Below are 19,407 nucleotides of genomic sequence, written 5' to 3'. Positions count from 1 at the left end.
CCCATTACAACTCTTCGGCAGTTAATAATGCAAGGCAGGATGGCCGAGCGGTATAAGGCGCCAGACTCAAGAGTTTCTCGAAGATGAGAATTCTGGTACACAATTGTGTGCGTGGGTTCGAATCCCACGCCTGTCATATTTTTGAACAATTTCCTATAAGAATTAAAGGTTTAACTTAATTAATTGCAATTCTATTTGATCAACAACTTAAAACCAAAGGCAGGATGACCAAGCGACCTTGAGTACCAGAATTATCAACTTTGGGAGGCTATTGAGTCTGGAGCCTGAGGCTTCCTGGCCATCCTGCCTTCCTCTATAAGTTGTCGAGAGGTTAGAATTGCCGCAAAAAGTTTCTTTTAGAAATGGCCATCCTGCCCATCACTACTAATTGATGAAGAGTTAGACTGGCAACCAAAATTTTTCATCGAGTATGTTTTCTGACGGAGTAGGATCTGATTCCCCTGCACAATCGTTTCCACTAATTCTGAACTTTGCGCAACTCTTACGTCTGGCACTTTTGACTTCAATGTCATCTCGCCTTTCACTTTCAGTTGTTGAAAAACTAGACCAGAAACCAGCAAGTTAATTTTAACTTTGTCCAAAATTCTTACAATTTTAGACCACCCGGCCATCCTGCCCTTCCCTATAAGCTGGCAAAGAGTTAGATTGGAGTTTAATTTGAGCCCACATAAATGCTCGAGTATCAGATTTACCAATTTTAGGGAGACTCTTGAATCTAGAACCCTGGACCTCTTGGCTATTTGGCCTTTCACTATAAACTGCTGACCAAATATATTTGCAACCAATTAAGTTTTATGTGAAATTGTTCATAAATCTGACAGGAGTCGGCTTCGAACCCACAAACTCAATGGTGTGCAGGATTCTAATCTTCCAGCAGCTAATGAGTCGGGCGCCTTAGACTGCTCGGCCATAATGCATTTTAGAATAGCAACAATAAGTTTTTTTGTCAATTCGTTCAAAAATATGACAGAAGTTTACTTTGAATCCATATACACGATCGAAGATCAGAATTACCATTTTTTGGGAGACTCTTGAGTCTGGCCTTTTAGACCGCTGGGATATCCTGCCTTTTACTAGAAGCCGCTAACCAATTAGAGTTACAACCAAAGTTTTTTGTGAAATTGTTCAGAAATCTGAAGAGTGGGATTCGAAGCCACGAACACAATTGTGTATCAGAATTATCAATCGTCTGAAACTCTTTAGTCTTTAGCCCCATGCCGATCGTCTGTCTTGTCTTAACTAAAAGCTGCTGGCAAATTAGAATGGCGGCCAATGAAGGTGTCTGTAATATTGTTCAAAAATCTGACACGATCTTATTCGAAACCCAATCACACAATCGTTTACCTAAATTATCAATGTCGTGAAACTCTTGAGTGTGGCTGCTTCGACTGCATGGTTGTTTTTTGATTATTGGCAACAATTATTCTTTCCAAAAGTTCAACCTGATTGGGATTCGAAACCACGCATAGAATTGTGCTCAAAAAAATCTCAAACTCAAGATTTTTTCTCATCTGACGAGAAACTCTTGTGTCTGGCGACTTCGACCGCTTGGCCGTCTTTTTTTTAATAGCGGCAATTAAGTTTTTTTAAAAAATTGTTCAGCATCTAGCGGCAATTAAGTTTTTTTTCAAAATTGTTCAAAATCTAACCCGACAGTGTACAGTAAACTCTTAAGCGTACAATATTTCTGAACATTGCCGAACTCTCCTATACTACTTTGCACTGTGAACTGTTGAAGGGTTGGATTGGAAGCCAATAGATCGTTTGTTAAGTTGTTCACAAATCACACAGAAGTGTACATGATTTTTGAATTTTGCGCAATTCTTAAGTCCTAAGACTTAGACCGCTTGCCCATCCTGCCGTTCATTCTCAGCTGCTGAACAGTTAGAATGGCAACCAATTAATTCTTTATGAAATTGTTCAAAATTGTAACAGGAGTAGGATTTGAACACACGCACTCAATGTGTACTAGAATTATCATTTTGGAGATCGTGTACTAGAATTATCGTTTTTGAGAAACATTTGCTGTCGTCTTAGACGGCAGCAACTAATTAGAATCGCAACTAATTTTGTTGGTTTATTTGTTCAAAAATCTGACTGCACTGAGATCTGTACCCCCATACACGAAAGTGTACATTAATTCTGAACTTTGCGCAACTCTTAACTCTGCCGTTTCTGACCACAAGGAAATCGCGATGGTGTGTGTTGGTTCAAATTTCGCTCTCTTGTCAGATTTTTGGACAACTTAGAAAAAAATTGATTGAATTCCATTACGATTGTTCAGCAACTTAACTGGCCTCGTTTGAGTTGGTGAAGGTGTAGAATGGAAACCAGTTTAGCTATTTCTAAATTTGTCTAAAAGTCTGACAAGAGCGGGATTTGAACCAACGCGCCCAATCGAAATTCCCTTGCGGTTCAAGGCGACAGTCATAAGAGTTACGCAAAAAAATTAAAAGAATTGTACACGTTTTTGTACAGGGGTTCAGATCCCACTGGTGTCTGATTTGTGAAAAATTTAATCAAAATCTTTTTGATAGCGATTTTAATTCTTCAGCAGTTAATAGCCGAGGGCAAGATGGCCGAGGGGTCTATGGAGACAGACACAAGAGTTTCTCAAAGTTAATAACTCAGGTACGAGTTTGAATGCGTGGTTTCGAAACACGCTCTTGTCGGGTTTTTGAACACATTCACTTAAAAATATTTTTATATTTTGTCAAATTGTCAAGAAATGTGACAGGAGAGGCCTTCGAACCCAGGCGCGGCATGGTGTTCGAGAATTAAAACTACGAAAAACATTTCAGTCTGGCACTTTAGACCCCTCGGGCATCCTGCGTTGCAATAGACGCTGCTGAAGAAACAGAATGGCAACCCATTAGTTCTTATGTGAAGTTTTCTTATTTTTGAACAATTTAATCAAAGAAAACTATTGGTTGCCATTCTAACGCTTCCGCTTAATTAGTTTAAAAATCTTAGGCAGAAAGGTAGGATGGCAGAGCGGTCTAAGACGCAAGATTCGGGAGTTGAAGAGAATTCGAGAACACGATTGTGAGTGCGGGTTCGAATCGTGCTCCTGTTGCATTTTTGAACAATTTCACAAAAAAACTTAATTGGTTGCCATTCTAATTGGTCAACAGCTTAAAACAAATGGCATCTTTGGGAGACTCTTGAGTCTGGAGCCTTAGACTGCTTGGCCATCCTGCCTTTCGCTATAAGCTGTCGAGAAGTTATAATTGAAGCAAATAATTTCTTTTAAAAATGGCCATCCTGCTCTTCACTATTAATTGCTGAAGAGTTAGAGTGGCAAGCAATAATTTTCATCGAGTAAGTAATCTAACAGAAGTGGGATCTGAATCCCCATACACAATTGTTTCAACTAATTCTGAACTTTGCGCAACTCTTGCATCTGGCGCTTTTGACTTCAATGTCATCTCGCCTTTCACTTTCATTTGTTGAAAAACTAGACCAGAAACCAGTCAAATTAATTTTAAATTCGTCCAAAAGTCTTACAGTTTTAGACCACCCTGCCATCCTGCCTTTCCCTATAAGCTGGCGAAGAATTAGATGGGCTATCAATAGTTGCTTAGGTTAAATTGTTGAACAAATTGACTGGAGTTTAATTTGAGTCCACATACATGATCGAGTGTCAGAGTTATAGGAAATTGTTCAAAAATCTGACAGGAGTGGGATTCGAACCCACGCACACAATCGTGTACCAGAATTTTCATCATCGAGCAATTCTTGAGTCTGGCGCCTTAGACTGCTCGGCCACCCTGCCTTGCACTAATAACTGCCGAAGAGTTATAATGGGAATCAAAAATTTTGTTTGATTTGATTAGTGAAAAATCTAACAGGAGTGGAATGTAAACCCACATACACGATCGAGTCCTAAAAGTTTTGAAGTTTTAGAGAGTCTTGAATCTGGAGCCCTTGACTGCTTTGGCTATCTTGCCTTGCACTATATGCTGCTGACCAATAGAATGCCAAACATTTAGTTTTTATAGGAAATTGATCAAAAAAGTGACAGGAGTAGGATTCGAACCCACGCACAAAAGTGTGTACCAGAATTCGCATCTTCGAGAAACTCTTAAGTCTAGCCCTATAGACCGCTCGGCCCTCCTGCCTTGCTCTATTAACTGCCGAAGAGTTTTTATGGGAATCAAGCTTTGTTTGATTTGATTAGTAAAAAATCTAACAGTAGTGGAATTTAAACCCACATACACGATCGAGTCCTAAAAGTTTTGAAGTTTTAGAGAGTCTTGAATCTGGAGCCTTTGACTGCTTTGGCTATCTTGCATTGCACTATATGCTGCTGACCAATAGAGTGCCAAACATTTACTTGTTATACGAAATTGTTCAAAGTTGTGACAGGATTGGGATTCGAATCCGCGCACACAATCGTGTACCAGAATTCGCATCTTCGAGAAGCTCTTGAGTCTGGCGCCTTCGACCGCTCGGCCATCCTGCCTTGCACTATTAACTGCCGAAGAGTTATAATGGGAATCAATAGTTTTGTTTGATTTGATAAGTAAAAAATCTAACAGGAGTGGAATTTAAACCCACATATTCGATCGGGGCCTAAAATTTTTAAATTTTTGGAGAGTTTTGAATCTGGAGCCCTTGACTGCTTTGGCTATGTTGCCTTGCACTATACGCTGCTGACCAATTGAATGCCAAACATTTAATTTTTATAGGAAATTGTTCAAAAAATATGACAGGAGTGGGATTCGAACCCACGCACACAATTGTGTACCAGAATTCTCATCTTTGAGAAACTCTTGAGTCTGGCGCCTTAGACCGCTCGGCCATCCTGCCTCGAACTATTAACTGCCGAAGAGTTATAATGGGAATCAATAGTTTTGTTTGATTTGATTAGTAAAAAATCTAACAGGAGTGGAATTTAAACCCACATACTCGATCAAGGCCTAAAAATTTTGAAGTTTTAGAGAGTCTTGAATCTGGAGCCCTTGACTGCTTTGGCTATCTTGCCTTGCACTATATGCTGCTGACCAATAGAATGCCAAACATTTGGTTTTTATAGGAAATTGATCAAAAAAGTGACAGGAGTAGGATTCGAACCCACGCACACAATCGTGTACCAGAATTCGCATCTTCGAGAAGCTCTTGAGTCTGTCGCCTTCGACCGCTCGGCCATCCTGCCTTGCACTATTAACTGCCGAAGAGTTATAATGGGAATCAATAGTTTTGTTTGATTTGATTAGTAAAAAATATAACAGGAGTGGAATTTAAACCCACATACTCGATCGGGGCCTAAAAATTTTGAATTTTTGGAGAGTTTTGAATCTGGAGCCCTTGACTGCTTTGGCTATGTTGCCTTGCACTATACGCTGCAGACCAATTGAATGCCAAACATTTAATTTTTATAGGAAATTGTTCAAAAACTATGACAGGAGTGGGATTCGAACCCACGCACACAATTGTGTACCAGAATTCTCATCTTTGAGAAATTCTTGAGTCTGGCGCCTTAGACCGCTCGGCCATCCTGCCTTGAACTATTAACTGCCGAAGAGTTATAATGGGAATCAATAGTTTTGTTTGATTTGATTAGTAAAAAATCTAACAGGAGTGGAATTTAAACCCACATACTCGATCAAGTCCTAAAAATTTTAAATTTTTGGAGAGTTTTGAATCTGGAGCCTTTGACTGCTTTGGCTATCTTGCCTTGCACTAAATGCTGCTGACCACTTGAATGCCAAACATTTAATTTTTATAGGAAATTGCTCAAAAATATGCCAGGAGTGGGATTCGAACCCACGCACACAATCGTGTACCAGAATTCTCATCTTCGAGAAACTCTTGAGTCTGGCGCCTTAGACCGCTCGGCCATCCTGCCTTGATTTATTAACTGCCGAAGAGTTATAATGAGAATCAATAGTTTTGTTTGATTAGATTAGTAAAAATCTAACAGGAGTTGAATTTAAACCCACATACTCGATCGAGGCCTAAAAATTTTGAATTTTTATAGAGTCTTGAATCTGGAGCCCTTGAATGCTTGGCTATCTTGCCATGCACTATATGCTGCTGGCCAATAGAATGCCAAACCTTTAATTTTTAAAGGAAATTGTTGAAAATTGTGACAAGAGTGGGATTCAAATCCACGCTCACAATCGTGTACCCTAATTTGCATCTTCGAGAAGCTCTTGAGTCTGGCGCTTTAGACCGCTCGGCCATCCTGCCTTGCACTATTAACTGCCGAAGAGTTATGGGAATCAATAGTTTTGTTTGATTTGATTAGTAAAAATTCTAACAGGAGTGGAATTTAAACCCACAAACTCGATCGAGGCCTAAAATTTTTGAATTTTTAGAGAGTCTTGAATCTGGAGCCCTTGACTGCTTTGGCTATGTTGCCTTGCACTATTCGCTGCTGACCAATTGAATGCCAAACATTTTTTTTAGGAAATTGTTCAAAAAACATGACAACAGTGGGATTCGGACCCAGGCACACAATTGTGTACCAGAATTCTCATCTTCGAGAAACTCTTGAGTCTGGCGCCTTAGACCGCTCGGCCATCCTGCCTTGCACATTTAACTGCCGAAGAGTTATAATGGGAATCAATAGTTTTGTTTGATTAGATTAGTAGGAAATCTAACAGGAGTGGAATCTAAATCAACATACTCGATCGAAGCCTAAAAATTTTGAATTTATATAGAGTCTTGAATCTGGAGCCTTTGAATGCTTGGCTATCTTGCCATGCACTAAATGCTGCTGGCCAATAGAATGCCAAACATTTACTTTCTATAGGAAATTGTTCAAAATTGTGACAGGAGTGGGATTCGAATCCACGCTCACAATCGTGTACCAAAATTCTCATCTTCGAGAAACTCCTGAGTCTGGCGCCTTCGACCGCTCGGCCATCCTGCCTTGATTTATTAACTGCCGATGAGTTATAATGAGAATCAATAGTTTTGTTTGATTAGATTAGTAAAAAAATCTAACACGAGTGGAATTTAAACCCACATACTCGATCGAGGCCTAAAAATTTTGATTTTTTAGAGAGTTTTGAATCTGGAGCCCTTGATTGCTTGGCTATCTTGCCATGCACTATATGCTGCTGGCCAATAGAATGCCAAACATTTACTTTCTATAGGAAATTGTTCAAAATTGTGACAGGAGTGGGATTCGAATCCACGCACACAATCGTGTACCAAAATTCTCATCTTCGAGAAACTCTTGAGTCTGGCGCCTTCGACCGCTCGGCCATCCTGCCTTGCACTATTAACTGCCGAAGAGTTATAATGGGAATCAATAGTTTTGTTTGATTTGATTAGTAAAAAATCTAACAGGAGTGGGATTCAAACCCAGATACTCGATCGAGGCCTAAAATTTATGAATTTTTAGAGAGTCTTGAATCTGGAGCCCTTGACTGCTTTGGCTATCTTGCCTTACACTATACGCTGCTGACCAATTGAATGCCAAACATTTAATTTTTATAGGAAATTGTTCAAAAAATATGACAGGAGTGGGATTCGAACCCACGCACACAATTTTGTACCAAAATTCTCATCTTCGAGAAACTCTTGAGTCTGGCGCCTTCGACCGCTCGGCCATCCTGCCTTGCACTAATAACTGCCGAAGAGTTATAATGGGAATCAATAGTTTTGTTTGATTAGATTAGTAGGAAATCTAACAGGAGTGGAATTTAAACCCACATACTCGATCGAAACCTAAAAATTTGAATTTTTAAAGAGTTTTGAATCTGGAGCCCTTGACTGCTTGGCTATCTTGCCATGCACTATACGCTGCTGACCAATAGAAAGCCAAACCTTTACTTTTTATAGGAAATTCTTTAAAAAATGTGACAGGAGGGGGATTCGAACCCACGCAAACAATCGTGTACCAAAATTCTCATCTTCGAGAAACTCTTGAGTCTGGCGCCTTCGACCGCTCGGCCATCCTGCCTTGCACTAATAACTGCCGAAGAGTTATAATGGGAAAAAATAGTTTTGTTTGATTAGATTAGTAGGAAATCTAACAGGAGTGGAATTCAAACCCACATACTCGATCGAAACCTAAAAATTTGAATTTTTATAGAGTTTTGAATCTGGAGCCCTTGACTGCTTGGCTATCTTGCCATGCACTATACGCTGCTGACCAATAGAAAGCCAAACCTTTACTTTTTATAGGAAATTTTTTAAAAACATGTGACAGGAGTGGGATTCGAACCCACGCAAACAATCGTGTACCAGAATTATCTTCTTCGAGAATCACTTGAGTCTGCCGCCTTTGACCACTCGGCCATTCTGCCTTGCGCTATTAACTGCCGAAGAGTTATAATGGGAATCAACAGTTTTGTTCCATTTGATTATTAAAAAATCTAAGAGGAGTGGAATTTAAACCCACATACTCGATCGAGGCCCTAAAATTTGGAATTTTTAGAGAGTCTTGAATCTGGAGCCCTCGACTGCTTGGCTATCTTTCCATGCACTATATGCTGCTGGCCAATAGAATAATGCCAAACCTTTAAATTTTATAGGAAATTGTACAAAAATATGACAGGAGTGGGATTCGAACCCACGCACACAATCGTGTACCAGAATTCTCATCTTCGAGAATCTCTTGAGTCTGGCGCCTTAGACCGCTCGGCCATCCTGCCTTGCACTATTAATTGCCGAAGAATTATAATCGGAATCACTAATTTTGTTTGATTTGATTAGTAAAAAATCTAACAGGGGTGGAATCTAAACCCACATACGCGATCGAGGCCTAAAAATTGTGAATTTTTATAGAGTCTTGAATCTGGAGCCCTTGAATGCTTGGCTATCGTGCCATGCACTATATGCTGCTGGCCAATAGAATGCCAAACCTTTAATTTTTATAGGAAATTGTTGAAAATTGTGACAGGAGTGGGATTCGAACCCACGCACACAATCGTGTACCAGAATTCTCATCTTCGAGAAACTCTTGAGTCTGGCGCCTTAGACCGCTCGGCCATCCTGCCTTGATTTATTAACTGCCGATGAGTTATAATGAGAATCAACAGTTTTGTTTGATTAGATTAGTAAAAAAAATCTAACACGAGTGGAATTTAAACCCACATACTCGATCGAAGCCTAAAAATTTTGAATTTTTAGAGAGTCTTGAATCTGGAGCCCTTGACTGCTTGGCTATCTTTCCATGCACTATATGCTGCTGGCCAATAGAATGCCAAACCTTTAAATTTTATAGGAAATTGTACAAAAATATGACAGGAGTGGGATTCGAAACCACGCACACAATCGTGTACCAGAATTCTGATCTTCGAGAATCTCTTGAGTCTGGCGCCTTAGACCGCTCGGCCATCCTGCCTTGCACTAATAACTGCCGAAGAATTATAATCGGAATCAATAATTTTAATTGATTTGATTAGTAAAAAATCTAACAGGAGTGGAATCTAAACCCACATACTCGATCGAGGCCTAAAAATTTTGAATTTTTATAGAGTCTTGAATCTGGAGCCCTTGAATGCTTGGCTATCTTGCCATGCACAATATGCTGCTGGCCAATAGAATGCCAAACCTTTAATTTTTATAGGAAATTGTTCAAAATTGTGACAGGAGTCGGATTCGAACCCACGCACACAATCGTGTACCAGAATTCTCATCTTCGAGAAACTCTTGAGTCTGGCGCCTTAGACCGCTCGGCCATCCTGCCTTGATTTATTAACTGCCGATGAGTTATAATGAGAATCAATAGTTTTGTTTGATTAGATTAGTAAAAAAATCTAACACGAGTGGAATTTAAACCCACATACTCGATCGAGGCCTAAAAATTTTGAATTTTTAGAGAGTCTTGAATCTGGAGCCCTTGACTGCTTGGCTATCTTTCCATGCACTATATGCTGCTGGCCAATAGAATGCCAAACCTTTAAGTTTTATAGGAAATTGTACAAAAATATGACAGGAGTGGGATTCGAACCCACGCACACAATCGTGTACCAGAATTCTCATCTTCGAGAATCTCTTGAGTCTGGCGGCTTAGACCGCTCGGCCATCCTGCCTTGCACTATTAACTGCCGAAGAATTATAATCGGAATCAATAATTTTGTTTGATTTGATTAGTAAAAAATCTAACAGGAGTGGAATCTAAACCCACATACTCGATCGAGGCCTAAAAATTTTGAATTTTTATAGAGTCTTGAATCTGGAGCCCTTGAATGCTTGGCTATCTTGCCATGCACAATATGCTGCTGGCCAATAGAATGCCAAACTTTTAATTTTTATAGGAAATTGTTCAAAATTGTGACAGGAGTCGGATTCGAACCCACGCACACAATCGTGTACCAGAATTCTCATCTTCGAGAAACTCTTGAGTCTGGCGCCTTATACCGCTCGGCCATCCTGCCTTGATTTATTAACTGCCGATGAGTTATAATGAGAATCAATAGTTTTGTTTGATTAGATTAGTAAAAAAATCTTACACGAGTGGAATTTAAACCCACATACTCAATCGAGGCCTAAAAATTTTGAAATTTTAGAGAGTCTTGAATCTTGAGCCCTTGACTGCTTGGCTATCTTTCCATGCACTATATGCTGCTGGCCAATAGAATGCCAAACCTTTAAACTTTATAGGAATTTGTACAAAAATATGACAGGAGTGGGATTCGAACCCACGCAAACAATTTTGTACCAAAATTCTCATCTTCGAGAATCTCTTGAGTCTGGCGCCTTAGACCGCTCGGCCATCCTGCCTTGCACTATTAGCTGCCGAAGAATTATAATCGGAATCAATAATTTTGTTTGATTTGATTAGTAAAAAATCTAACAGGAGTGGAATCTAAACCCACATACTCGATCGAGGCCTAAAAATTTTGAATTTTTATAGAGTCTTGAATCTGGAGCCCTTGAATGCTTGGCTATCTTGCCATGCACAATATGCTGCTGGCCAATAGAATGCCAAACCTTTAATTTTTATAGGAAATTGTTCAAAATTGTGACAGGAGTCGGATTCGAACCCACGCACACAATCGTGTACCAGAATTCTCATCTTCGAGAAACTCTTGAGTCTGGCGCCTTAGACCGCTCGGCCATCCTGCCTTGATTTATTAACTGCCGATGAGTTATAATGAGAATCAATAGTTTTGTTTGATTAGATTAGTAAAAAAATCTAACAGGAGTGGAATTTAAACCCACATACTCGATCGAGGCCTAAAACTTTTGAATTTTTAGAGAGTCTTGAATCTGGAGCCCTTGACTGCTTGGCTATCTTTCCATGCACTATATGCTGCTGGCCAATAGAATGCCAAACCTTTAAATTTTATAGGAAATTGTACAAAAATATGACAGGAGTGGGATTCGAACCCACGCAAACAATTTTGTACCAAAATTCTCATCTTCGAGAATCTCTTGAGTCTGGCGCCTTAGACCGCTCGGCCATCCTGCCTTGCACTATTAACTGCCGAAGAATTATAATCGGAATCAATAATTTTGTTTGATTTGATTAGTAAAAAATCTAACAGGAGTGGAATCTAAACCCACATATTCGATCGAGGCCTAAAAATTTTGAATTTTTATAGAGTCTTGAATCTGGAGCCCTTGAATGCTTGGCTATCTTGCCATGCACAATATGCTGCTGGCCAATAGAATGCCAAATCTTTAATTTTTATAGGAAATTGTTCAAAATTGTAACAGGAGTCGGATTCGAACCCACGCACACAATCGTGTACCAGAATTCTCATCTTCGAGAAACTCTTGAGTCTGGCGCCTTAGACCGCTCGGCCATCCTGCCTTGATTTATTAACTGCCGATGAGTTATAATGAGAATCAATAGTTTTGTTTGATTAGATTAGTAAAAAAATCTAACACGAGTGGAATTTAAACCCACATACTCGATCGAGGCCTAAAAATTTTGAATTTTTAGAGAGTCTTGAATCTGGAGCCCTTGACTGCTTGGCTATCTTTCCATGCACTATATGCTGCTGGCCAATAGAATGCCAAACCTTTAAATTTTATAGGAAATTGTACAAAAATATGACAGGAGTGGGATTCGAACCCACGCAAACATATTTGTACCAAACTTCTCATCTTCGAGAATCTCTTGAGTCTGGCGCCTTAGACCGCTCGGCCATCCTGCCTTGCACTAATAACTGCCGAAGAATTATAATCGGAATCAATAATTTTAATTGATTTGATTAGTAAAAAATCTAACAGGAGTGGAATCTAAACCCACATACTCGATCGAGGCCTAAAAATTTTGAATTTTTATAGAGTCTTGAATCTGGAGCCCTTGAATGCTTGGCTATCTTGCCATGCACAATATGCTGCTGGCCAATAGAATGCCAAACCTTTAATTTTTATAGGAAATTGTTCAAAATTGTGACAGGAGTCGGATTCGAACCCACACACACAATCGTGTACCAGAATTCTCATCTTCGAGAAACTCTTGAGTCTGGCGCCTTAGACCGCTCGGCCATCTTGCCTTGATTTATTAACTGACGATGAGTTATAATGAGAATCAATAGTTTTGTTTGAATAGATTAGTAAAAAAATCTAACACGAGTGGAATTTAAACCCACATACTCGATCGAGGCCTAAAAATTTTGAATTTTTAGAGAGTCTTGAATCTGGAGCCCTTGACTGCTTGGCTATCTTTCCATGCACTATATGCTGCTGGCCAATAGAATGCCAAACCTTTAAATTTTATAGGAAATTGTACAAAAATATGACAGGAGTGGGATTTGAACCCACGCACACAATCGTGTACCAGAATTCTCATCTTCGAGAATCTCTTGAGTCTGGCGCCTTAGACCGCTCGGCCATCCTGCCTTGCACTATTAACTGCCGAAGAATTATAATCGGAATCAATAATTTTGTTTGATTTGATTAGTAAAAAATCTAACAAGAGTGGAATCTAAACCCACATACTCGATCGAGGCCTGAAAAATTTGAATTTTTATAGAGTTTTGAATATGGAGCCCTTGAATGCTTGGCTATCTTGCCATGCACTATATGCTGCTGGCCAATAGAATGCCAAACCTTTAATTTTTATAGGAAATTGTTCAAAATTGTGACAGGAGTCGGATTCGAACCCACACACACAATCGTGTACCAGAATTCTCATCTTCGAGAAACTCTTGAGTCTGGCGCCTTAGACCGCTCGGCCATCCTGCCTTGATTTATTAACTGCCGATGAGTTATAATGAGAATCAATAGTTTTGTTTGATTAGATTAGTAAAAAAATCTAACAGGAGTGGAATTTAAACCCACATACTCGATCGAGGCCTAAAACTTTTGAATTTTTAGAGAGTCTTGAATCTGGAGCCCTTGACTGCTTGGCTATCTTTCCATGCACTATATGCTGCTGGCCAATAGAATGCCAAACCTTTAAATTTTATAGGAAATTGTACAAAAATATGACAGGAGTGGGATTCGAACCCACGCAAACAATTTTGTACCAAAATTCTCATCTTCGAGAATCTCTTGAGTCTGGCGCCTTAGACCGCTCGGCCATCCTGCCTTGCACTATTAACTGCCGAAGAATTATAATCGGAATCAATAATTTTGTTTGATTTGATTAGTAAAAAATCTAACAGGAGTGGAATCTAAACCCACATATTCGATCGAGGCCTAAAAATTTTGAATTTTTATAGAGTCTTGAATCTGGAGCCCTTGAATGCTTGGCTATCTTGCCATGCACAATATGCTGCTGGCCAATAGAATGCCAAATCTTTAATTTTTATAGGAAATTGTTCAAAATTGTAACAGGAGTCGGATTCGAACCCACGCACACAATCGTGTACCAGAATTCTCATCTTCGAGAAACTCTTGAGTCTGGCGCCTTAGACCGCTCGGCCATCCTGCCTTGATTTATTAACTGCCGATGAGTTATAATGAGAATCAATAGTTTTGTTTGATTAGATTAGTAAAAAAATCTAACACGAGTGGAATTTAAACCCACATACTCGATCGAGGCCTAAAAATTTTGAATTTTTAGAGAGTCTTGAATCTGGAGCCCTTGACTGCTTGGCTATCTTTCCATGCACTATATGCTGCTGGCCAATAGAATGCCAAACCTTTAAATTTTATAGGAAATTGTACAAAAATATGACAGGAGTGGGATTCGAACCCACGCAAACATATTTGTACCAAACTTCTCATCTTCGAGAATCTCTTGAGTCTGGCGCCTTAGACCGCTCGGCCATCCTGCCTTGCACTAATAACTGCCGAAGAATTATAATCGGAATCAATAATTTTAATTGATTTGATTAGTAAAAAATCTAACAGGAGTGGAATCTAAACCCACATACTCGATCGAGGCCTAAAAATTTTGAATTTTTATAGAGTCTTGAATCTGGAGCCCTTGAATGCTTGGCTATCTTGCCATGCACAATATGCTGCTGGCCAATAGAATGCCAAACCTTTAATTTTTATAGGAAATTGTTCAAAATTGTGACAGGAGTCGGATTCGAACCCACACACACAATCGTGTACCAGAATTCTCATCTTCGAGAAACTCTTGAGTCTGGCGCCTTAGACCGCTCGGCCATCTTGCCTTGATTTATTAACTGACGATGAGTTATAATGAGAATCAATAGTTTTGTTTGAATAGATTAGTAAAAAAATCTAACACGAGTGGAATTTAAACCCACATACTCGATCGAGGCCTAAAAATTTTGAATTTTTAGAGAGTCTTGAATCTGGAGCCCTTGACTGCTTGGCTATCTTTCCATGCACTATATGCTGCTGGCCAATAGAATGCCAAACCTTTAAATTTTATAGGAAATTGTACAAAAATATGACAGGAGTGGGATTTGAACCCACGCACACAATCGTGTACCAGAATTCTCATCTTCGAGAATCTCTTGAGTCTGGCGCCTTAGACCGCTCGGCCATCCTGCCTTGCACTATTAACTGCCGAAGAATTATAATCGGAATCAATAATTTTGTTTGATTTGATTAGTAAAAAATCTAACAAGAGTGGAATCTAAACCCACATACTCGATCGAGGCCTGAAAAATTTGAATTTTTATAGAGTTTTGAATATGGAGCCCTTGAATGCTTGGCTATCTTGCCATGCACTATATGCTGCTGGCCAATAGAATGCCAAACCTTTAATTTTTATAGGAAATTGTTCAAAATTATGACAGGAGTGGGATTCGAACCCACGCACACAATCGTGTACCAGAATTCTCATCTTCGAGAATCTCTTGAGTCTGGCGCCTTAGACCGCTGGGCCATCCTGCCTTGCACTCTTAACTGCCGAAGAATTATAATCGGAATCAATAATTTTGTTTGATTTGATTAGTAAAAAATCTAACAAGAGTGGAATCTAAACCCACATACTCGATCGAGGCCTGAAAAATTGGAATTTTTATAGAGTTTTGAATATGGAGCCCTTGAATGCTTGGCTATCTTGCCATGCACTATATGCTGCTGGCCAATAGAATGCCAAACCTTTAATTTTTATAGGAAATTGTTCAAAATTATGACAGGAGTGGGATTCGAACCCACGCACACAATCGTGTACCAGAATTCTCATCTTCGAGAAACTCTTGAGTCTGTCGCCTTAGACCGCTCGGCCATCCTGCCTTGATTTATTTACTGCCGATGAGTTATAATGAGAATCAATAGTTTTGTTTGATTAGATTAGTAAAAAAAATCTAACACGAGTGGAATTTAAACCCACATACTCGATCGAGGCCTAAAAAATTTGAATTTTTAGAGAGTCTTGAATCTGGAGCCCTTGAATGCTTGGCTTTCTTTCCATGCACTATATGCTGCTGGCCAATAGAATGCCAAACCTTTAAATTTTATAGGAAATTGTACAAAAATGTGACAGGAGTGGGATTCGAACCCACGCACACAATCGTGTACCAGAATTCTCATCTTCGAGAATCTCTTGAGTCTGGCGCCTTAGACCGCTGGGCCATCCTGCCTTGCACTATTAACTGCCGAAGAATTATAATCGGAATCAATAATTTTGTTTGATTTGATTAGGAAAAAATCTAACAGGAGTGGAATCTAAACCCACATACTCGATCGAGGCCTAAAAATTTTGAATTTTTATAGAGTCTTGAATCTGGAGCCCTTGAATGCTTGGCTATCTTGCCATGCACTATAGGCTGCTGGCCAATAGAATGCCAAACCTTTAATTTTTTATAGGAAATGGTTCAAAAAAATGACAGGAGTGGGATTCGAACCCACGCACACAATCGTGTACCAGAATTCTCATCTTCGAAAAACTCTTGAGTCTGGGGCCTTAGACCGTTCGGCCATCCTGCCTTGATTTATTAACTGCCGATGAGTTATAATGAGAATCAATAGTTTTGTTTGATTTGATTAGTAAAAAAATCTAACACGAGTGGAATTTAAACCCACATACTCGATCAAACCTAAAAATTTTGAATTTTTAGAGAGTCTTGAATCTGGAGCCCTTGACTGCTGGGCTATCTTTCCATGCACTATATGCTGCTGGCCAATAGAATGCCAAACCTTTAAATTTTATAGGAAATTGTACAAAATTATGACAGGAGTGGGATTCGAACCCACGCACACAATTGTGTACCAGAATTCTCATCTTCGAGAAACTCTTGAGTCTGGCGCCTTAGACCGCTCGGCCTTCCTGCCTTGCACTACTAACTGCCGAAGACTTATAATGGGAATCAATAATTTTGTTTGATTTGATTAGGAAAAAATCTAACAGGAGTGGAATCTAAACCCACATACTCGATCGAGGCCTAAAAATTTTGAATTTTTATAGAGTCTTGAATCTGGAGCCCTTGAATGCTTGGCTATCTTGCCATGCACTATATGCTGCTGGCCAATAGAATGCCAAACCTTTAATTTTTTATAGGAAATGGTTCAAAAAAATGACAGGAGTGGGATTCGAACCCACGCACACAATCGTGTACCAGAATTCTCATCTTCGAAAAACTCTTGAGTCTGGGGCCTTAGACCGTTCGGCCATCCTGCCTTGATTTATTAACTGCCGATGAGTTATAATGAGAATCAATAGTTTTGTTTGATTTGATTAGTAAAAAAATCTAACACGAGTGGAATTTAAACCCACATACTCGATCAAGGCCTAAAAATTTTGAATTTTTAGAGAGTCTTGAATCTGGAGCCCTTGACTGCTGGGCTATCTTGCCATGCACTATATGCTGCTGGCCAATAGAATGCCAAACCTTTAATTTTTTATAGGAAATGGTTCAAAAAAATGACAGGAGTGGTATTCGAACCCAAGCACACAATTGTGTACCAGAATTCTCATCTTCGAGAAACTCTTGAGTCTGGCGCCTTAGACCGCTCGGCCATACTGCCTTGATTTATTATCTGCCGATGAGTTATAATGAGAATCAATAGTTTTGATTGATTAGGTTAGCAAAAAAGTCGAACAGGAATGGAATTTAAACCCACATACTCAATCGAGGCCTAAAATTTTTGAATTTTTAGAGAGTCTTGAATCTGCAGCCCTTGACTGATTGGCTATCTTTCCATGCACTATATGCTGCTGGCCAATAGAATGCCAAACCTTTAAATTTTATAGGAAATTATACAAACATATGACAGGAGTGGGATTCGAACCCACGCACACAATTGTGTACCAGAATTCTCATCTTCGAGAAACTCTTGAGTATGGCGCCTTAGACCGCTCGGCCATCCTGCCTTGATTTATTAACTGCCGATGAGTTATAGTGAGAATCAATAGTTTTGTTTGATTAGATTAGTAAAAAAAATCTAACACGAGTGGAATTTAAACCCACATACTCGATCGAGGCCTAAAAAATTTGAATTTTTAGAGAGTCTTGAATCTGGAGCCCTTGACTGCTTGGCTTTCTTTCCATGCACTATATGCTGCTGGCCAATAGAATGCCAAACCTTTAAATTTAATAGGAAATTGTACAAAAATATGACAGGAGTGGGATTCGAACCCACGCAAACAATCGTGTACCAGAATTCTCATCTTCGAGAATCTCTTGAGTCTGGCGCCTTAGACCGCTGGGCCATCCTGCCTTTCACTCTTAACTAACGAAGAATTATAATCGGAATCAATAATTTTGTTTGATTTGATTAGTAAAAAATCTAACAGGAGTGGAATCTAAACCCACATACTCGATCGAGGCCTAAAAATTTTGAATTTTTATAGAGTCTTGAATCTGGAGCCCTTGAATGCTTGGCTATCTTGCCATGCACTATATGCTAATGGCCAATAGAATGCCAAACCTTTAATTTTTATAGGAAATTGTTCAAAATTGTGACAGGAGTGGGATTGGAACCCAAGCACACAATCGTGTACCAGAATTCTCATCTTCGAGAAACTCTTGAGTCTGGCGCCTTAGACCGCTCGGCCATCCTGCCTTGATTTATTATCTGCCGATGAGTTATAATGAGAATCAATAGTTTTGATTGATTAGATTAGCAAAAAAGTCGAACACGAATGGAATTTAAACCCACATACTCAATCGAGGCCTAAAATTTTTGAATTTTTAGAGAGTCTTGAATCTGCAGCCCTTGACTGATTGGCTATCTTTCCATGCACTATATGCTGCTGGCCAATAGAATGCCAAACCTTTAAATTTTATAGGAAATTATACAAACATATGACAGGAGTGGGTTTCGAACCCACGCACACAATTGTGTACCAGAATTCTCATCTTCGAGAAACTCTTGAGTCTGGCGCCTTAGACCGCTCGGCCATCCTGCCTTGCACTACTAACTGCCGAAGACTTATAATGGGAATCAAAAGTTTTTTTTTGATTATATTAGTAGGAAATCTAACAGGAGTGGAATTTAAACCCACATACTCGATCGAAGCCTAAAAATTTTGAATTTTTAGAGAGTCTTGAATCTGGAGCAGTTGATTGCTTGGCTATCTTGCCATGCACTATATGCTGCTGGCCAATAGAATGCCAAAACTTTAATTTTTTATAGGAAATGGTTCAAAAAAATGACAGGAGTGGGATTCGAACCCACGCACACAATTGTGTACCAGATTTCTCATCTTCGAGAAACTCTTGAGTCTGGTGCCTGAGACCGCTCGGCCATCCTGCCTTGCACTAATAACTGCCGGAGAGTCATCATGGGAATCAAAAGTTTTGTTTGATTAGATTAGTAGGAAATCTAACAGGAGTGGAATTTAAACCCACATACCCGATCGAAGTCTAAAAATTTGAGTTTTAGAGAATTTTGAATCTGGAGCCCTTGATTGCTTGGCTATCTTGCCATGCACTATATGCTGATGACCAATAGAATGCCAAACATTTAGTTTTTATAGGAAATTGTTCAAAAATGTAACAGGCGTGGGATTCGAACCCACGCACACAATCGTGTACCAGAATTCTCATCTTCGAGGAACTCTTGAGTCTGGCGCCTTAGACCGCTCGCCCATCCTGCCTTGATTTATTAACTGCCGATGAGTTATAATGAGAATCAATAGTTTTGTTTGATTAGATT

General features: G+C 39.4%; 1 protein-coding gene and 31 non-coding genes across 36 annotated transcripts in view; 2 read left to right on the top strand and 30 right to left on the bottom strand.

Moving 5' to 3' along the window:
* The window catches only part of LOC142349664 (ryanodine receptor 2-like), a 227,570-nt gene that overhangs the window by 54,333 nt on the left and 153,830 nt on the right, over positions 1-19,407 (top strand). The window lies entirely within an intron of this gene.
* On the top strand, positions 34-136 carry Trnal-caa (transfer RNA leucine (anticodon CAA)). The gene is given in 2 exon segments: positions 34-71; positions 91-136. It is a non-coding gene; the product is annotated as a tRNA-Leu (tRNA).
* Trnal-caa (transfer RNA leucine (anticodon CAA)) lies at positions 3,694-3,796 on the bottom strand. The gene is given in 2 exon segments: positions 3,694-3,739; positions 3,759-3,796. It is a non-coding gene; the product is annotated as a tRNA-Leu (tRNA).
* On the bottom strand, positions 4,731-4,833 carry Trnal-caa (transfer RNA leucine (anticodon CAA)). Its single transcript is given in 2 exon segments — positions 4,731-4,776; positions 4,796-4,833. It is a non-coding gene; the product is annotated as a tRNA-Leu (tRNA).
* Positions 5,077-5,179, bottom strand: Trnal-caa (transfer RNA leucine (anticodon CAA)). The gene is given in 2 exon segments: positions 5,077-5,122; positions 5,142-5,179. It is a non-coding gene; the product is annotated as a tRNA-Leu (tRNA).
* Trnal-caa (transfer RNA leucine (anticodon CAA)) lies at positions 5,424-5,526 on the bottom strand. The gene is given in 2 exon segments: positions 5,424-5,469; positions 5,489-5,526. It is a non-coding gene; the product is annotated as a tRNA-Leu (tRNA).
* On the bottom strand, positions 5,770-5,872 carry Trnal-caa (transfer RNA leucine (anticodon CAA)). The gene is given in 2 exon segments: positions 5,770-5,815; positions 5,835-5,872. It is a non-coding gene; the product is annotated as a tRNA-Leu (tRNA).
* On the bottom strand, positions 7,145-7,247 carry Trnal-caa (transfer RNA leucine (anticodon CAA)). Its single transcript is given in 2 exon segments — positions 7,145-7,190; positions 7,210-7,247. It is a non-coding gene; the product is annotated as a tRNA-Leu (tRNA).
* Trnal-caa (transfer RNA leucine (anticodon CAA)) lies at positions 7,492-7,594 on the bottom strand. Its single transcript is given in 2 exon segments — positions 7,492-7,537; positions 7,557-7,594. It is a non-coding gene; the product is annotated as a tRNA-Leu (tRNA).
* On the bottom strand, positions 8,531-8,633 carry Trnal-caa (transfer RNA leucine (anticodon CAA)). Its single transcript is given in 2 exon segments — positions 8,531-8,576; positions 8,596-8,633. It is a non-coding gene; the product is annotated as a tRNA-Leu (tRNA).
* Positions 8,876-8,978, bottom strand: Trnal-caa (transfer RNA leucine (anticodon CAA)). The gene is given in 2 exon segments: positions 8,876-8,921; positions 8,941-8,978. It is a non-coding gene; the product is annotated as a tRNA-Leu (tRNA).
* On the bottom strand, positions 9,223-9,325 carry Trnal-caa (transfer RNA leucine (anticodon CAA)). Its single transcript is given in 2 exon segments — positions 9,223-9,268; positions 9,288-9,325. It is a non-coding gene; the product is annotated as a tRNA-Leu (tRNA).
* Positions 9,568-9,670, bottom strand: Trnal-caa (transfer RNA leucine (anticodon CAA)). The gene is given in 2 exon segments: positions 9,568-9,613; positions 9,633-9,670. It is a non-coding gene; the product is annotated as a tRNA-Leu (tRNA).
* Positions 9,914-10,016, bottom strand: Trnal-caa (transfer RNA leucine (anticodon CAA)). Its single transcript is given in 2 exon segments — positions 9,914-9,959; positions 9,979-10,016. It is a non-coding gene; the product is annotated as a tRNA-Leu (tRNA).
* On the bottom strand, positions 10,259-10,361 carry Trnal-caa (transfer RNA leucine (anticodon CAA)). Its single transcript is given in 2 exon segments — positions 10,259-10,304; positions 10,324-10,361. It is a non-coding gene; the product is annotated as a tRNA-Leu (tRNA).
* On the bottom strand, positions 10,605-10,707 carry Trnal-caa (transfer RNA leucine (anticodon CAA)). The gene is given in 2 exon segments: positions 10,605-10,650; positions 10,670-10,707. It is a non-coding gene; the product is annotated as a tRNA-Leu (tRNA).
* Positions 10,950-11,052, bottom strand: Trnal-caa (transfer RNA leucine (anticodon CAA)). Its single transcript is given in 2 exon segments — positions 10,950-10,995; positions 11,015-11,052. It is a non-coding gene; the product is annotated as a tRNA-Leu (tRNA).
* On the bottom strand, positions 11,296-11,398 carry Trnal-caa (transfer RNA leucine (anticodon CAA)). Its single transcript is given in 2 exon segments — positions 11,296-11,341; positions 11,361-11,398. It is a non-coding gene; the product is annotated as a tRNA-Leu (tRNA).
* On the bottom strand, positions 12,678-12,780 carry Trnal-caa (transfer RNA leucine (anticodon CAA)). Its single transcript is given in 2 exon segments — positions 12,678-12,723; positions 12,743-12,780. It is a non-coding gene; the product is annotated as a tRNA-Leu (tRNA).
* Trnal-caa (transfer RNA leucine (anticodon CAA)) lies at positions 13,023-13,125 on the bottom strand. Its single transcript is given in 2 exon segments — positions 13,023-13,068; positions 13,088-13,125. It is a non-coding gene; the product is annotated as a tRNA-Leu (tRNA).
* On the bottom strand, positions 13,369-13,471 carry Trnal-caa (transfer RNA leucine (anticodon CAA)). The gene is given in 2 exon segments: positions 13,369-13,414; positions 13,434-13,471. It is a non-coding gene; the product is annotated as a tRNA-Leu (tRNA).
* On the bottom strand, positions 14,751-14,853 carry Trnal-caa (transfer RNA leucine (anticodon CAA)). Its single transcript is given in 2 exon segments — positions 14,751-14,796; positions 14,816-14,853. It is a non-coding gene; the product is annotated as a tRNA-Leu (tRNA).
* On the bottom strand, positions 15,096-15,198 carry Trnal-caa (transfer RNA leucine (anticodon CAA)). Its single transcript is given in 2 exon segments — positions 15,096-15,141; positions 15,161-15,198. It is a non-coding gene; the product is annotated as a tRNA-Leu (tRNA).
* Trnal-caa (transfer RNA leucine (anticodon CAA)) lies at positions 15,441-15,543 on the bottom strand. The gene is given in 2 exon segments: positions 15,441-15,486; positions 15,506-15,543. It is a non-coding gene; the product is annotated as a tRNA-Leu (tRNA).
* Positions 15,788-15,890, bottom strand: Trnal-caa (transfer RNA leucine (anticodon CAA)). Its single transcript is given in 2 exon segments — positions 15,788-15,833; positions 15,853-15,890. It is a non-coding gene; the product is annotated as a tRNA-Leu (tRNA).
* Positions 16,134-16,236, bottom strand: Trnal-caa (transfer RNA leucine (anticodon CAA)). The gene is given in 2 exon segments: positions 16,134-16,179; positions 16,199-16,236. It is a non-coding gene; the product is annotated as a tRNA-Leu (tRNA).
* On the bottom strand, positions 16,479-16,581 carry Trnal-caa (transfer RNA leucine (anticodon CAA)). Its single transcript is given in 2 exon segments — positions 16,479-16,524; positions 16,544-16,581. It is a non-coding gene; the product is annotated as a tRNA-Leu (tRNA).
* On the bottom strand, positions 16,825-16,927 carry Trnal-caa (transfer RNA leucine (anticodon CAA)). The gene is given in 2 exon segments: positions 16,825-16,870; positions 16,890-16,927. It is a non-coding gene; the product is annotated as a tRNA-Leu (tRNA).
* On the bottom strand, positions 17,518-17,620 carry Trnal-caa (transfer RNA leucine (anticodon CAA)). The gene is given in 2 exon segments: positions 17,518-17,563; positions 17,583-17,620. It is a non-coding gene; the product is annotated as a tRNA-Leu (tRNA).
* Trnal-caa (transfer RNA leucine (anticodon CAA)) lies at positions 17,865-17,967 on the bottom strand. Its single transcript is given in 2 exon segments — positions 17,865-17,910; positions 17,930-17,967. It is a non-coding gene; the product is annotated as a tRNA-Leu (tRNA).
* On the bottom strand, positions 18,556-18,658 carry Trnal-caa (transfer RNA leucine (anticodon CAA)). Its single transcript is given in 2 exon segments — positions 18,556-18,601; positions 18,621-18,658. It is a non-coding gene; the product is annotated as a tRNA-Leu (tRNA).
* Positions 18,903-19,005, bottom strand: Trnal-caa (transfer RNA leucine (anticodon CAA)). Its single transcript is given in 2 exon segments — positions 18,903-18,948; positions 18,968-19,005. It is a non-coding gene; the product is annotated as a tRNA-Leu (tRNA).

This window comes from Convolutriloba macropyga, chromosome 11 (genome assembly GCF_964194025.1).
Source record: "Convolutriloba macropyga chromosome 11, txConMacr16.3, whole genome shotgun sequence".
Lineage (NCBI taxonomy): Eukaryota > Metazoa > Xenacoelomorpha > Acoela > Convolutidae > Convolutriloba > Convolutriloba macropyga.
This window is presented reverse-complemented; position numbering and strand designations above follow the sequence as displayed.